The sequence below is a fragment of the Chelonia mydas genome, chromosome 5 (assembly GCF_015237465.2).
Source record: "Chelonia mydas isolate rCheMyd1 chromosome 5, rCheMyd1.pri.v2, whole genome shotgun sequence".
NCBI classification, from domain to species: domain Eukaryota; kingdom Metazoa; phylum Chordata; order Testudines; family Cheloniidae; genus Chelonia; species Chelonia mydas.
The window spans coordinates 97596636-97612398 of NC_051245.2; the positions used below are offsets into that span (position 1 = coordinate 97596636).

Sequence of the window (15763 nt, forward strand, 5' to 3'; positions counted from 1 at the left end):
GCAGAATTCCCTGTTTCCCCTGCAGAATTTCTGGCAGCCACCAGGGGCTGCTGGACTCTGCAAAGCCCAGATCACAGTGAGCAGAGCGCCCAGCCTGGCAGGACTGCACGCATCCTCATCCTCCCAGGGATGGGAGAGGGCCCGGCAGACCCAGCCAGGTCTGGCAAAAAGCAAGGAAGGGCAGGGCCACACCACACCATGTCCCCCAGCGGGACAGTAAAGAAGTTGGGGGGAGTAAAGGCTCTGGGGGTGCTGGTGTCTGGGCTGGGGGCTGCTCTGCAGCTGGGCTCTGTGGGGGGGGGTCTGGGCTCTAGGGGCCCCACACAGCCCCCTCCAACACCCCCCAATGGGAACTGGGTTGTTCATAGAATCATAGACTTTAAGGTCAAAAGGGACCATTATGATCGTCTAGTCTGACCTTCTGCACAAAACAGGCCACAGAATCTCACCCACCCACTCCTGCAATAAACCTCTCACCTATGTCTGAGCTATTGAAGTCCTCAAATAGTGGTTTAAAGCCTTCAGGGTGCAGAGAATCCTCCAGCAAGTGACCCGTGCCCCACGCTGCAGAGGAAGGCAAAAACAAAAAAAACAAACAAAAAAAAACACACAGGGCCTCTGCCAATCTGCCCTGGAGGAAAATTCCTTCCCGACCCCAAATATGATCATCAGCTAAACCCTGAGCATGTGGGCAAGACTCACCAGCCAGACACGCAGGAAAGAATTGTTTGTAGTAACTCAGATCCTACCCCATCTAACATCCCATCACAAGCCATTGGGCACATCTGCCGCTAATAGTTGAAGATCAATTATTTGCCAGAATTAGGCTATCCCATCCTATCATCCCTTCCATAAACTTATCAAGCTTAGTCTTGAAGCCAGATATGCCTTTTGCCCCCACTGCTTCCCTTGGAAGGCTGTTCCAGAACTTCACTCCCCTGATGGTAAGAAACCTTTGTCTAATTTCAAGTCTAAACTTCCTGATGACCAGTTTATATCCATTTGTTCTTGTGTCCACATTAGTACTGAGCTTAAATAATTCTTCTCCCTCCGTGGTATTTATCCCTCTGATATATTTACAGAGAGCAATCATATCTCCCCTCAGCCTTCTTTTGGTTAGGCTAAACAAGCCAAGCCCTTTGAGTCTCCTCTCACAAGACAGGTTTTCCATTCCTCGGATCATCTTAGTAGCCCTTCTCTGTACCTGTTCCAGTTTGAATTCATCTTTCTTAAACACGGGAGACCAGAACTGGACATAATATTCCAGATGAGGTCTCACCAGTGCCTTGTATAACGGTACTAACACCTCCTTATCTCTACTGGAAATACCTCGCCTGATGCATCCCAAAACCGCACTGGCTTTTTTCACGGCCATATCGCATTGGCGGCTCATAGTCATCCTGTGATCAACCAATACTCTGAGGTCCTTCTCCTCCTCTGTTACTGCCAAGTGATGCGTCCCAGTTTATAACTAAAATTCTTGTTATTAATCCCTAAATGCATGACCTTGCACTTTTCACTATTAAGTTTCCTCCTATTACTATTACTCCAGTTTACAAGGTCATCCAGATCTTCCTGTATGATATCCCGGTCCTTCTCTGTATTGGCAATTCCTCCCAGCTTCGTGTCATCCGCAAACTTTATTGCACATTCCCACTTTTTGTGCCAAGGTAGTAATAAAAAGATTAAATAAGATTGGTCCCAAAACTGATCCCTGAGGAACTCCACTAGTAACCTCCTTCCAGCCTGACAGTTCACCTTTCAGTGTGACCCGTTGTAGTCTCCCCTTTAACCAGTTCCTTATCCATCTTTCAATTTTCATATTGATCCCCATCTTGTCCAATTTAGCTAATAATTCCCCATGTGGAACCATATCAAATGCCTTACTGAAATCGAGGTAAATTAGATCTACTGCATTTCCTTTGTCTAAAAAATCTGTTACCTTCTCAAAGAAGGAGATCAGGTTGGTTTGACACGATCTACCTTTTGTAAAACCATGTTGTATTTTGTCCCAATTACCATTGACCTCAATGTCCTTAACTACTTTCTCCTTCAAAATTTTTTCCAAGACCTTGCATACTACAGATGTCAAATAGGCCTGTTACCTGGCTCACTTTTCCCCCCCCCTTTCTTAAAAATAGGAACTATGTTAGCAATTCTCCAATCATACAGTACAATCCCTGAGTTTACAGATTCATTAAAAATTCTTGCTAATGGTCTTGCAATTTCGGGTGCCAGTTCCTTTAATATTCTTGGATGAAGATTATCTGGTTATTATAATCCCCCGATTTAGTCCCATTAAGCTGTTCAAGTTTGGCTTCTACCTCAGATGTGGTAATGTCTACCTCCATATCCTCCTTCCCATTTGTCGTCCTACCATTATCCTTAAGCTCCTCATTAAAGACTGAGGCAAAGTATTTGTTTAGATATTGTTGTAGGGGTTTCTTTAATTCTCTAGTTCTGAAGGAATCTTTTTTGCTGTTGTCTGTACTGATGACATACTTGTTGACAGGTAGTTTGAAATGAATTACCAAAATAATTGAAATTGGACTGATTACATTTTGACAAATTAAATATGCAGAATTTTTAATTTTTTGGTGCAGAATTCCCCCAGGAGTAACAATGTATATAAACCTGTTGCTATCACTTACCTAGTGGGATGCTGGTACAGTATACAACCACCTCCCTTCTCCATTAGCTCTTCCATGCAGTACATTTTCCCTGAGCACTACAGAGCATAAGTGATGTTTACTTGAAGAGTGATGCCCATCTTATTGATACTGTTGACAAGACTGACTGACCTCCTCTTCCCCTCACAAATTGTATATGTAACCAAGAGAAAAAATTGCTACATTAGAAGAACTGAAAAAAGCAAGCAAAGGAAACCTCCCCACTGATTGATGGGGCCAAAATAAAAATAAATAAATAATCTCAGTTTTAGGATTCTGCATTCTAGCATTATGGGTTACCATGTGCTTTGTAAATTTTTTTAGACTATGATTGAAGTGATACAGGATGTAAAAAGCAATGCTGAATTACATGGACTCTTTGAAACTAACTTGTAAGTTGGAGGAGATGGGAAGGATTCCACAGACTTTTGCTAAAGATGACGACAGTTAATGATAACTATGCAGATGTTCACATCTGTTTACTAGTAAATGATTAAGTGCTCAGAAAGGTGAGGCCGATGTTTAAAAAAAAAAAAAACTACCTCAGTTCACAGGAACACAAATGCTAGCAACAAAGATAAGGGGTCAGATTCTCCAGCAAAGCATGGCTCCCTTGTGGTTCATTGCAGCCACGCTTTGGCCCTAAACCCATCTTAACAAGCCCATGGAAGATTACCATGCAGTCATGGCGACTCCTGTGATATAGAACTGATATAGGGGCTCTTACACCACTCCTCTTCACTGCTGGGGAAGCAGGGATATACAGGGTCTTGGTAGTGGACAGGAGCGTGATTGGGACACACATCCAAAGATCTACATGGTGCAAATGTTTTCAGCCCTAAGGAGCTGTTATGGCTTGGTGTCAGTTAAAACGTATGGAGCAGAAGAAAGCTTGGTACATTGACATGTTATACAGGCTTTTCTAAGTCAACTGAAAGCCTCAGGGAACGTGTAAGATGTGCTCAGTTCCAACCTTACTGTGACAGAATTCAGATTTCAAAGATACCCAACATAATCTAGTACCCACAGATCTTTGTCAGGAGAGGCTAGGAATCATCTCTCTTTCTACAATAGATGTCATTCCCCAATCACATCTCAGATCATTGGTGTGGTTAAGAATGTCCTATTAATGTATACTACCAAGCCTGTAGCTAAGATAAGGACTTCCCTTCTCAGAGCTACAAGCTTAATTATCCACCATACAGAAAAGAAAATGTACCAGTCTTCCCAGTGTGCATATATAAAATGCCCTCTATAAAGGGCTAGAGCTAGAAAAGCTAGAGCTGAAAAAACAATGGAAACAGTATAAATGTATTTTATTTGAAAAATACTAAGTTAATCAAACTGATTATTCTATAAGTAGTTTGGATTGTTATTGTAAATTGATTATTCTATAAATAGTATTTGACAAGTTCAGCTGCTAACAGCTAATGAAGCTTCTACTTGAATTCAAGTGGTAGTGACCTGTGTTTCTGCAGCACGAGGGTCTGAGCTCGACCCCTACTTTCACCATGAAGCTTTGATAACTCATGGTGGGCAAAATGAGAACCATGAAACCCTTTGTGAGCATGGATTTGTACAGTATGTTTTATTAAAGACACTTTATTCCCAGGTGTTTCACTGACCAAAAGAAGAAGAGGCCTTATAAACAATGAACACATGCACATCAAAATTTTACCAAATATCAATCTAGCTAGGCACTTGTAGGATTCCCTGCAGTGCAGCATGTGAGCACCTTAAAAGTACATCAGACACTAAATAGATTGGACAGTATTTCTCCATGGACAGGTCAAAACAATTACTATTTGTCTGTGCTTGTTTCTAAAACCCTATGAATTAACTACAGTGCACAACAAAGAAGACAACATACCAAAAGAATAACCAGTACTTCATTAAATCCTTTTTGGCTAACAATAGAAGAGCTCCTCACATTGCTCGGTTTAAATAGAAAACTAAAGAATGTGAGTTCTGAATGCAAACGCAACCTTCACAAGGCATTTCAGTTCTGTAAAAGTTACAAGAACTATCTCAACCTAATTATTTATAGCTCTGAGCTATTGGTCTTTTGATTTCCAGCGTGGGAAAGCCAAATCTTAAGCAAAAAGAAAAGGAAGGGAAATTTAAAAAAAATGTTTTACATGTACACCTACACGAGCAACATGAATAAAATTTAATGCTTAAATTCTGTTAAAAATATATCCCTCTGAGTTATGTAGAACTACAACTGCTTTTTTATATAGCACTAAAATAATGTTGCCTTGTCTCTGAATATGTAATATAGATGAAGTTTCTGCTAAATCTATGGCATCATCTAAAACTAAATTATATTCAAGTCCAAAATCTACTTTTTCTTTAAAACTATACAAAACTTCAGTCTTAAAAAAAACTTGTAGTATTTTTTCCTTTGTTTTTTATTCCGCTATTTGTACTTCATTTTTCTTATGGGGTTGAAAGAGCATATTTCAAGGCACCTCTTCAACACAGTGATCTCCCTCTAGTTTTCTACTGTAGATTTAGAAATTTAATTCCTATGATAGCTTATGTCAAACTGGATCAGACCCATTGTTCATCTAGTCCAGTATCCCATCTCTGACAGTGGCCAGCACCAGATGATTCAGTGAAAGTTGTAAGAACCTTGTAGTAAGCAGATGTGGGATAATCTGCACCCCTCATTAGGTCCCATCCTGGTCTCCAATAGCCAAACTAGCTTGAACCCTGAAGCATGAAACAAAATCCAAGTCTGGTTTTCCATGGCTCCTGAGAAATACCCACTAATCTTTGTGATTTTCTTTTTCACCATTAAAGGGATTGTTAGATTCAGTTTCCCAGTGCAATAAAACTAAAAATAGTCAATAAAATCTGGCAACAGATAAAACACACATACCCTTATTCATAAAACAATTTATTTGTTGCATTATCATGTTTCTATTAAAAACAAAACAAAACCAGAATCCGAGGTCTTCCATGAAAAGGTTTCCTGTTTCATAGCCAAAACATCTTCTGGAATAGTTCTTTTCTTTCTGTTTTTAATAAACTGATTAAATTTGGTTGGACTGACCTTTTTTCCCCCCTAGACCTTTTGTCACGGAGAAAAACAAAAAACAAACAGTCTGGGGATTTCTGGGTTGACTTCTGTGGGACCATTCACAGTGCATAAAGTTAAGCACATGCATGAGTCTTTGCAGAATTGGGGAATGAGGTCCAGATCCTGCAAAGATTTACATACAAGAGTTTGTCTTCAATGGGATTGCTTACATATGTAAAGCTAACCACATGAGTAAGTCTTTGCAAGATCAGAGCCTAAGTAAATTTCAACTACTTGAAAGCCAGTTTACCACAGGTGAGTGTGAGAAAGACTCTCGGAAGCACATAAATATTGCTTTATTCTTACATAGCATGGGGGGGTTGGGAGGTTTTACAGGCTGAGTGGCTGCATAAGAGAGAACCTTCACTCCTGCCTGCAAATCACAGAGCAGATCCCATCCCACCCCTGAATAGGCTGGCACAGAAGGGGCCATAGGCAGAAGAAGCAGAGATTCTAATCAGCATGCACCAAGGTGGATCCACTGACTGAACTACCATATGGTGAGTGTAGAAGGGCAGCCATCTTTATTCTGACCCAGAGGCTGAGATCAGCTACCGAGGGACTGCATTGCAGCCTGTCCCTAGGGGTGAGAAGTTGCATTCCTTCCATCCATCCACCCCGATTAGTCATCTGGCAAAAGGCAAAGCAATCAGCCACAGTCCATTTTCAAAACTCTATGTAATAGGTGAACTGTGCAAAATTCTTATATTTACACAAATGAAACCGCATTTGTGCACACGTACCAAATAACCGCTTATGCAAACAAGCTTGTGCACACAAATACAAGAATTTGCACATGTAGGTAATGAACATTACATGAAAATTAAGAACTTTAAACTTATAAAATGAGTGCACCCACCTTTTGCACAATTCCTGTATTCTGCCTCTTTTTGAAATTATGACCTATGATGTGTACTTGCTGACAAGAAAGTTGTTTTACAAAAATGGAGATTTGTTTGTTCATATTAATCCTTATCTTGGAGTTAGGGAATATTTAGATGCTTTAAAAAAAAGTACCCTCTAAGTCCCATGGAACTTAGGAGCTTTTTGAAAATTTTACCCATACCTTTAATTTTTATAGATTTATTTGTCAATATGGATTATTATTAAGACCTATATTGAACTGTTACTACTGAAATGTGCTTTTTAAAATGTTTGTTATTTAAAATCTAACTAGGCAACTATCAAAAATAAAGCTCACTATTATTGGCTTATGTCCTTCTAAGGTGGTTTTGATGTTCTTTCAGGAGCTCTAATGCTATTAAACCATTTGTTTATATGGCTACTGTACAACTTCATTGTTTTTATGCCAAATCTTTGACAGCACTTACACCAAAGGATATGCATATTACTATGTATGAGAGGAAACATCAACAGGCCTTACTTTAAGTGCTAACAAATTTTAGTCCACACTGACATTGGATAAACTTCCTTTTTATTCACTCATGGACATGGAAAAATTTGACAAGAGACACAAAAAACTTTGGCTGGTTATACAAATTAAAAACAGAAGGTTTGACTATGCATGAATAAATTAATAGCTATAGCACCTTTCACAGCTAGAAAGTTATTACCTTAAGGGCCTGATCCAAAGCACATTGATTTCAATGGAAAGACTCTCGTTGGCTTCAACAGGGTTTGGATCAGACCCTAAAAAAAGCAAACAAAAAGAATTTTGAGACAAATTTTTTGCCTCCTTGCAGCTTTGGCTGAGAAAACTGGTTTGGCATGAAAATGGCCAGATTTACACTGAAGAAAAATTATTTTTTTCCTGTTCTCTGTAACATTACTTTTAAAAGTTACCCCAGTTAAAACTGATGACTGTCCAAATTTTCTTTGGGTCCCTGATAAGTTATTACTGCCCCTTCAAACTTTCTAAAAAGAAATTTCTGTTTTTTTGAAAACTAGTGTGTTAGCTACATTGGGGGGGGAAGCTTGTAGTTAAGCAAAGTTACTAACAACTCTTGTATCTAATTATAATGGGGGTGTGTACACAAGAACAACAAAATGTCAAATGTTAGGACAGTGTGGCATTTTGTGGACTCATTCCAGTAGCAAGAGATTTCTCATTAAACCCAACTCAGCAAGAGAAAAAAACTGAGTGGCTCTCTGGTATGAGAAGTATAGGGAGTGACAGAAAGTACTGGGGCTAAACCAGCTTGAAAGGAAACTGGCATGAGGTTCTCAGTAGAATTGTGAATACAATCCTGCCCCAGAGATTTGTTACAAAATAAAAAGGAAGCTGCAACATTCATTGAGAACCATTCATCTCATACACTGAGTAAGGAAGGTGTCCCACAGAAAATATGGTCTACGATTCTGTAATACAAGATATAGCAAAGTGTATATACACAATAGGGCAGAGTTAAGGGTATGCTGATAAGAACATTACATCTGCAAAGTTGTGATGCAGGTTTTTGGGGGGAGGGGCTTGTATGGAAAAATCTCTCACTACGCTTTTTTTTAAAATGTATCTCTGATGATGGTGCGTGAGTAATAGGGGACAAAGAGGAATACTTACGACTCCAACTTTACCATTTTCCCACATCATTTACCACAAATTAAAACAATACTCTCAGCACATATGTTGGCCGCTCTCCCCCTCCTTAGTATAAAATTAACAACACTAGCCTGGTTTGATGAATAAATTACACTGCAGTCCGTCCGTCTGTGGCACATATGTAAAGCGGATTGGGATCGGGAAATGTGTGGCCTGCAGGAGGATGGTATGGTTCTTTGACTCACATTGGAAGGATGAATAGGGAAGGTAGAATGGAATTTCCAGTTCATATCAGGAGGGCAGATGGGGTAGTTCAAGCTTTCTGCCTCAGAGGGAATGGGGGAAGGCTGCTGTTTCTGGACTGTAAAGTATATGAAGAAGAAGATGAGATGTGTAGTCTCTTGACCACAGACAGGAGCTGGAATGGGGAAAAGGGCCAAGTCTGTATATGGAGGGTAAGAATTGAAGTGTTAGTTCCCCAGCCCAAAATGAGAAGATATAATAGAGGATCCTGGGAACTACAGGCCAGTCAGCCTCACCTCAGTCCCTGGAAAAATCATGGAGCAGGTCCTCAAAGAATCAATCCTGAAGCACTTAGAGGAGAGGAAAGTGATCAGGAACAGTCAGCATGGATTCACCAAGGGAAGGTCATGCCTGACTAATCTAATCGCCTTTTATGATGAGATTACTGGTTCTGTGGATGAAGGGAAAGCAGTGGATGTATTGTTTCTTGACTTTAGCAAAGCTTTTGACACGGTCTCCCACAGCATTCTTGTCAGCAAGTTAAGGAAGTATGGGCTGGATGAATGCACTATAAGGTGGGTAGAAAGCTGGCTAGATTGTCGGGCTCAACGGGTAGTGATCAATGGCTCCATGTCTAGTTGGCAGCCGGTGTCAAGTGGCGTGCCCCAGGGGTCGGTCCTGGGGCCCGTTTTGTTCAATATCTTCATAAATGATCTGGAGGATGGTGTGGATTGCACTCTCAGCAAATTTGCGGATGATACTAAACTGGGAGGAGTGGTAGATACGCTGGAGGGGAGGGATAGGATACAGAAGGACCTAGACAAATTGGAGGATTGGGCCAAAAGAAATCTGATGAGGTTCAATAAGGATAAGTGCAGGGTCCTGCACTTAGGATGGAAGAATCCAATGCACCGCTACAGACTAGGGACCGAATGGCTAGGCAGCAGTTCTGCGGAAAAGGACCTAGGGGTGACAGTAGACGAGAAGCTGGATATGAGTCAGCAGTGTGCCCTTGTTGCCAAGAAGGCCAATGGCATTTTGGGATGTATAAGTAGGGGCATAGCGAGCAGATCGAGGGACGTGATCGTTCCCCTCTATTCGACACTGGTGAGGCCTCATCTGGAGTACTGTGTCCAGTTTTGGGCCCCACACTACAAGAAGGATGTGGATAAATTGGAAAGAGTCCAGCGAAGGGCAACAAAAATGATTAGGGGTCTAGAGCACATGAGTTATGAGGAGAGGCTGAGGGAGCTGGGATTGTTTAGTCTGCAGAAGAGAAGAATGAGGGGGGATTTGATAGCTGCTTTCAACTACCTGAAAGGGGGTTCCAAAGAGGATGGCTCTAGACTGTTCTCAATGGTAGCAGATGACAGAACGAGGAGTAATGGTCTCAAGTTGCAATGGGGGAGGTTTAGATTGGATATTAGGAAAAACTTTTTCACTAAGAGGGTGGTGAAACACTGGAATGCGTTACCTAGGGAGGTGGTAGAATCTCCTTCCTTAGAGGTTTTTAAGGTCAGGCTTGACAAAGCCCTGGCTGGGATGATTTAACTGGGACTTGGTCCTGCTTTGAGCAGGGGGTTGGACTAGATGACCTTCTGGGGTCCCTTCCAACCCTGATATTCTATGATTCTATGATTCTAAGACAGCCTGTGAGCAAGTCTATGGGCTACACAGTGGTGATTTGAGATGCTATGCAGCTCATGTTCAAAATGTCTATAACCCAGTGTGAGTAGGTATAAAAAATTCTCTGTTTCATAGGTTGGTGCTGGGCAAGGATTGAAGGGCAGAGTTAAAGCTGGTTTTGGAACATACAGTACAATATTTCATAAGTGCAGATTTATGTAAGTGATTGTTGAAACTGTGGTTGTATTTGAATATACATCTATCTCCCCTTAACTACTTATTTCTATACTTCTAAATGCTGTTACTGAATATTTTTTAGTTAAACTTTAGCTTCTTTGGCCTACATATGTTTAAACTTTGGTGCCAACTAGCCACTAAGGGTAACAAAGGCTTACACAGCTCCTTCTGTACTCAAAATATCTTAAAGCACTTTACGAAGTCATAAGTTAAACACTGGTAGTACAGTGACTGCAGTAGGCAAATAAAACAGCTATTATGCACTCAGTAGCAGCTCCCAATCCTGCAACATGCTCAGCACTTTGTGGGAGCTGTGCAGCACTCCTATCTCCCATTGAAACAAAAAGAAGTTGAAGGACTCAGTGCCCCAAAGGAGCTGATCGAGCACTAAAAGAAGGAATGTTGCTGAACACACCAGGTTCTTCCCTGAATTCTTTGAGAAGTGCCAAGAGACTTAACATCCATTGTGTTTGGTATGATGCGTAACCAGAGAGTGGATATTAGTGTAATGGAGCTGCATGAGATAAGAAGCTATTAGAAGTATATAAACAAACTCTAAACAAACCACCAAAATGGTACTTTTAAATACGAGAAAAACATAATTCATACATTTCACACAATTTTAAGCATATGCTTAAGTCCCATTTACTTCAATGAGACTTAAGCACAGGCTTAAATGCTTTGCTACAACAAAGTCACAGACAAAATCCTGCATCAACAAGAAACCAATGGCAAAAATTCCATTGGCTTCAACAGATGAAGGATCATTTCCCAAACATATTGATTCTCCACTGTATTCTGCACTTACCTAATGAGGCAGCATGGGAGAAAAATGTGGGATGGTAGGGATAGGAATCAAAATTAGAGTAAAGAAAAATGTTCCTAAACGCTTTGTGCTTTGTAACTACTTGGCACGTATGAGCTTTTTCTGGGGATTTTAATTATAAAAGCAGATTTGGAAAACAATGTTTCTCTATTCAGACCTTTTTCATCAGCTGTATACAGTTCTTCCTGAATTATATTTTTCAGGTGCCCACGACAAAGACATGTGGAGCAAAAAAAACCCATGAAAATTGAACGTATTGAGGAAAAATATGTTTGAAAAGTGCCGAAAATGCCAGAGCAGCCACTATGGCTAGCAAGTCAGCAGCACATGTATTTTGTGCTGTGAAAATTTCTGTCTAGGTCACAAACTAAAGTTCTTAAAGAAATATATTTATTCAGAGTTCTTTTACCATTATGTTAAACTCAAATTCTCTCACTGCCGATGTTCTTTAAATTAAGTTTAAGAGAAAAAACCCCTGAAATTCTGCTTTGAATTGAGTCCTTCCTGCATTACTGAAGACCAGCATAAAACATTTACAGACACATATAGTTTTTGTTTTGTTTCTGAAAAGGAGAACTAGGTTTCTTCACCTCAAGCAACATCCTTTTAAAAGTGACATGAGCCAACTGCTACTGACATTTTCTTTAGGAGACCTAATGTGACATATTTATAGATTTTTTGAAGCAGTGATAAGCAGAGCAAATACACATAGGTTTGTTTTTCACATGGTGAAGACGAAAAAACCCCCTAAGTGTACTCCAGATTGATATTGACTACCTAAATAGTGCATCAGCTGGCTCCAGGAAGCACTGCTGTTTTAGGTAAACCACCCTGTGATACTCCAAGATAGGTCTGCTATATTTATGAGACAGTTTCCTGTTTCAGGACATTATTCAGCAAATTTAAAGTCTTAAATCCATCTACCACAATTGTCTGGGTCCTTCTCAACTCTTCCAAACACTCAAATAACTAATCAACACAGATTCACACCATAAACCCTATCCTATAAAGATTTGTGCATATGCCTAATTTTAAGCATGTGAGCAGTCTCACTGAATTTCAGTTTAAGTTAAGTTTCAGAGGAGCAGCTGTGTTAGTCTGTATTCGCAAAAAGAAAAGGAGTACTTAGAGGCACCTTAGAGACGAACAAATTTATTTGAGCATAAGCTTTTGTGAGCTACAGCTCACTTCATCGGATGGTTATGCTCAAATAAATTTGTTAGTCTCTAAGGTGCCTCTAAGTACTCCAGTTTAAGTTAAATCTGCAGGATCAGAACCTAATTCATGTGAAAGCCTTAATGTCACCAACCCCTGAAATTTAACAAAAAAATTTTATAGACTTATAGGAAGTTTGTAACCTTCTGAAATATATATGTAGATGTATATATATGTAGATTAGACTGTATCTTGTGGCATTCTTTTCAAAGAGAACATAATATTTTAGGATCAGACCTCCATGCATATATCAAATCTTACTGCAATTACCATCAGGCTACCAACCTTATAATCTATGCATGCATTAATTAAGGTTTGAGTATATCATTAGTATACATTCTCTTGTTCACTAGAGTATTTTCTCAGCACACTTACTGAAATTATTTCAGATTTATATTAAGCAAAATAAATCATCATTACCTCACTTGTGATTCCCCTACCTAGAAAATCTCTATTAAACAATCTATGTAAACCAATCTTCTATATAGTGTTACATTTTAATGAAGACTTTTGTCCTTTTACCAGAGTGCAACAGCAAAGGTTGAGATTAGGAAGGATAATTTTCTGCTGTGACTACAAAACTGTGAAGTAAAGAGTCAAATTGTTGCTCTCTCCATGTTAGCATGTTTCAAATACCAGGAGGCAAAATTCTGGAAAACACAAATCCTTATACACCTTGAGGTTTACAATGACCTAGCAGCACTATAGTGTCTATGAGGCACCTAGGGCCTCAACATGAAGGGGTTTGTGTGCCTGTTTCGTTGGAAGTAGCAGTACAAATTGTAACTTGTGTAAGAGTGTTAATGGGGTATTATTCTTGTTCCAGAGCATTGATTTTACTGTCTGACACAGAACAAGGTAGCTAACCACCTAAACAACTTCCTAGAACCAGGTTACAATCCACCGTGTCAACCACAAGGCAACAGCAGAGACAGATTTTGCACCTGCAAGGATGTCAAATAAACAAACCAGCCTTTGTAACTGAAACAGCAGAACAATTTGCACATTTTCCATCTCCCTTCCCCCGGTTAGCCAGCGCAGGGTTCGGTATCAGTTTGAAAGGCGTGGGGTGGGGAAACTAAGGCTTTGCAGCATTTGATGTCATTACACCCCCCCGCCCCCACCTGTTCAAGCCGGATCCACAGCTAGCAATGAAAGGAGTAGGACGGAGCCTCCCCGGCGACATGCAGGGGCCCATGCAACCCCGCTGTTGCACGCCTTCCCCACCAGCAGCCACCCCAGCCCCCTCCCACAGACACCATCCCTCTTCTCCACCCCGGTTGCCAGCCCCCCAGGCCCCGGACAGCCCCCTGCTGCCCAACCCTCGGGAGCTGCGGTGTCTGTACAGCTCTCCCGGTGCCACCCGCCCCGAGTCAGGGGGCTGCCCAGCGCCACCGCGTCCGCTGCCCACGAGTCCCTCCCCGCTGGCAGCCGGCAGGACCCGGCCCCGGGTCCCTGCAGGACCAGCCGTCACAGCCCCGCACGGCCCCGGGGGGAGCAGCCAGGCCGGTCCGCAGGGGGCGAGCCGCGCGCACTTGCCTCTGGCCCCGGGGACTCCGCGCTCCAGCCCCGTTGCGCCCTCGCGGTGAGTTCCGGGGCTGCCGGAGCGCCCAGCGCGCCCAGCCGGGGCAGGCTGCCGCCTCCGGCTCGGCTCTGCTGCCCTCTCTCTCCGGCCCGGCGTGGAGAGGCCGGTCCCGTCCCTGGGCAGCTGCAAGACCCCGCCGTCCTCCTCCTGCTCCGGGCAGGCTGGGTGAAGTTACGCGCGGAGCCGGCCCGGCCTCCCTCCCCTCCAGCCCTGGTGCTCTGCGCGCCTCCCAGACACGGGGCTGCGCCGCCGGCTGAGGCCCCGCCCGGCAGCCTCCCAGGCTCTTCCCCTTCCTCCTCCCCCCGTCTCGCACTGAGCGGCGGGGCTCCATCGCCTCCCCACTTACCCTTCGCCAGCCCTCAGGCGGAGCGGGGCTGCTCTGCGGAGGCCGGGCTGCGCGAGGCGGGGCAGGGTGTCCCTGCCCAAACGCCAGCCAGCACGGCCGGAGCTGCGCCCAGACGGGGGCGGGAAGGTTCCGCGAGGTCCCCGCACCTGTGGCCTTGAAGGAAGGAAGGAATGTTTGGGGGAGCGCGGGGCACGTTACTGGGAGGAGATACACGCAGCAGGTGCGTGACTTCACAGGATCAAGGCTCCAATGGCAGGTGTTTAACACAAAACTCTCCTCCCTGCATCACGCAGCGATGTAGAATATGGCACCTCCTCCAGGCTCTTTGTTGTCTCCACCTCTTGGCTCTTACCTTATGCTTAGATTGTAAGCTCTTTGGGGGCAGGGAATTGTCTTTTCCTTCTGTGTTTGTACAGCCACTAGCACAAATACAGGACTCTTAGGTGTTCCAGTCGTACAAATATTGACAAATGTAACTGAAAATGCAGTGGGATATTTCATGTACTATATGTTAGGCCCTTGTGGTCGGTTCATATTACAGTATGATCTAGCGCAGTGGTACAGAAACTCTTCTAGTCACACTCCCTCCCCCCGTTGCGCCCCATTGCCACCCTTACAGCTGCACTGCTGGTGGTGATGGCACTACCTTCAGAACTGGGCGGCCAGAGAGCAGCGGCTGCTGGGTGGGCTGTTCATGTTGCTTGTGGCACGGCAGGACTGTTTTTTTTTTAATCCTGCTCTCCTCCTGCCCTGCAATGCTCATTCTATTTTTATTCCGCTCCAGCTATTATGGCAGCGGGTCCCACAGGACTCGCAGGATCCCAGTTTCTTTATGCCCCCCGAGAGAAGCTCTTATGTCCCCCTAGGGGTACACCCCCGCAGTTTGCACACTGCTGATTTTAGTGCATTGACAATGGGACTGGAATCCAGGAACTCATGACCCCTGAGACAATGACTCTATTAATGGCTTTGGGGAAGCCATTTAACCTCTCTGTTCACCCATTAGCGCTAGTAATGCAACGAATTGAGGATTAATTAGTGTTTGTGCAACATTAATTAATGTTGGTGTCAAAACCATTATAGACGTGCAACATTATAAAATGCTCACATACAGTAATACAAATAGTAAATAATTATTAGTTTATTTTCAGAAAGAAGAACTATACTTCTGCCCATGATTTCAGGACCCGCCTGTAAAACCAGATTAAAACTCTATACTTGTGTGAGTGTTTGCGGTATGGGCTATGTTCCCAAACTCAGAGAAGTTCAGGAGCCATTCTAGATTTCTTTCATTCCCAAAGCAAGGGAATGTCCCTCAAAATTAATAGCATATTCTGAGGTGATACCTTCAAAGAAAGCTACTTTTTGTGGGAAGAGTATTCAGCAAAGAGGTACACCCTGAAGCATAACAAGCTCAAGCAAAGCTGGGGC

At 42.7% G+C, this 15763-nt stretch overlaps 1 protein-coding gene across 5 annotated transcripts in view; it reads right to left on the minus strand.

The window, feature by feature from the left end:
- PIP5K1B (phosphatidylinositol-4-phosphate 5-kinase type 1 beta) overlaps positions 1–14631 on the minus strand; it is a 168108-nt gene extending 153477 nt beyond the window's left edge. Inside the window, exon 1 of one of the 5 annotated variants that reach the window (XM_037901862.2) lies at positions 13941–14236. The gene's annotated coding sequence lies outside the window, so the exon portion shown is untranslated. Of the gene's footprint in view, positions 1–13940; positions 14237–14332 lie in introns of those variants that run through there. The other 4 variants (XM_043547686.1, XM_043547685.1, XM_043547684.1 and 1 more) reach the window with 4 other exon arrangements.
- Between the last annotated feature and the right edge of the window lie 1132 nt (positions 14632–15763).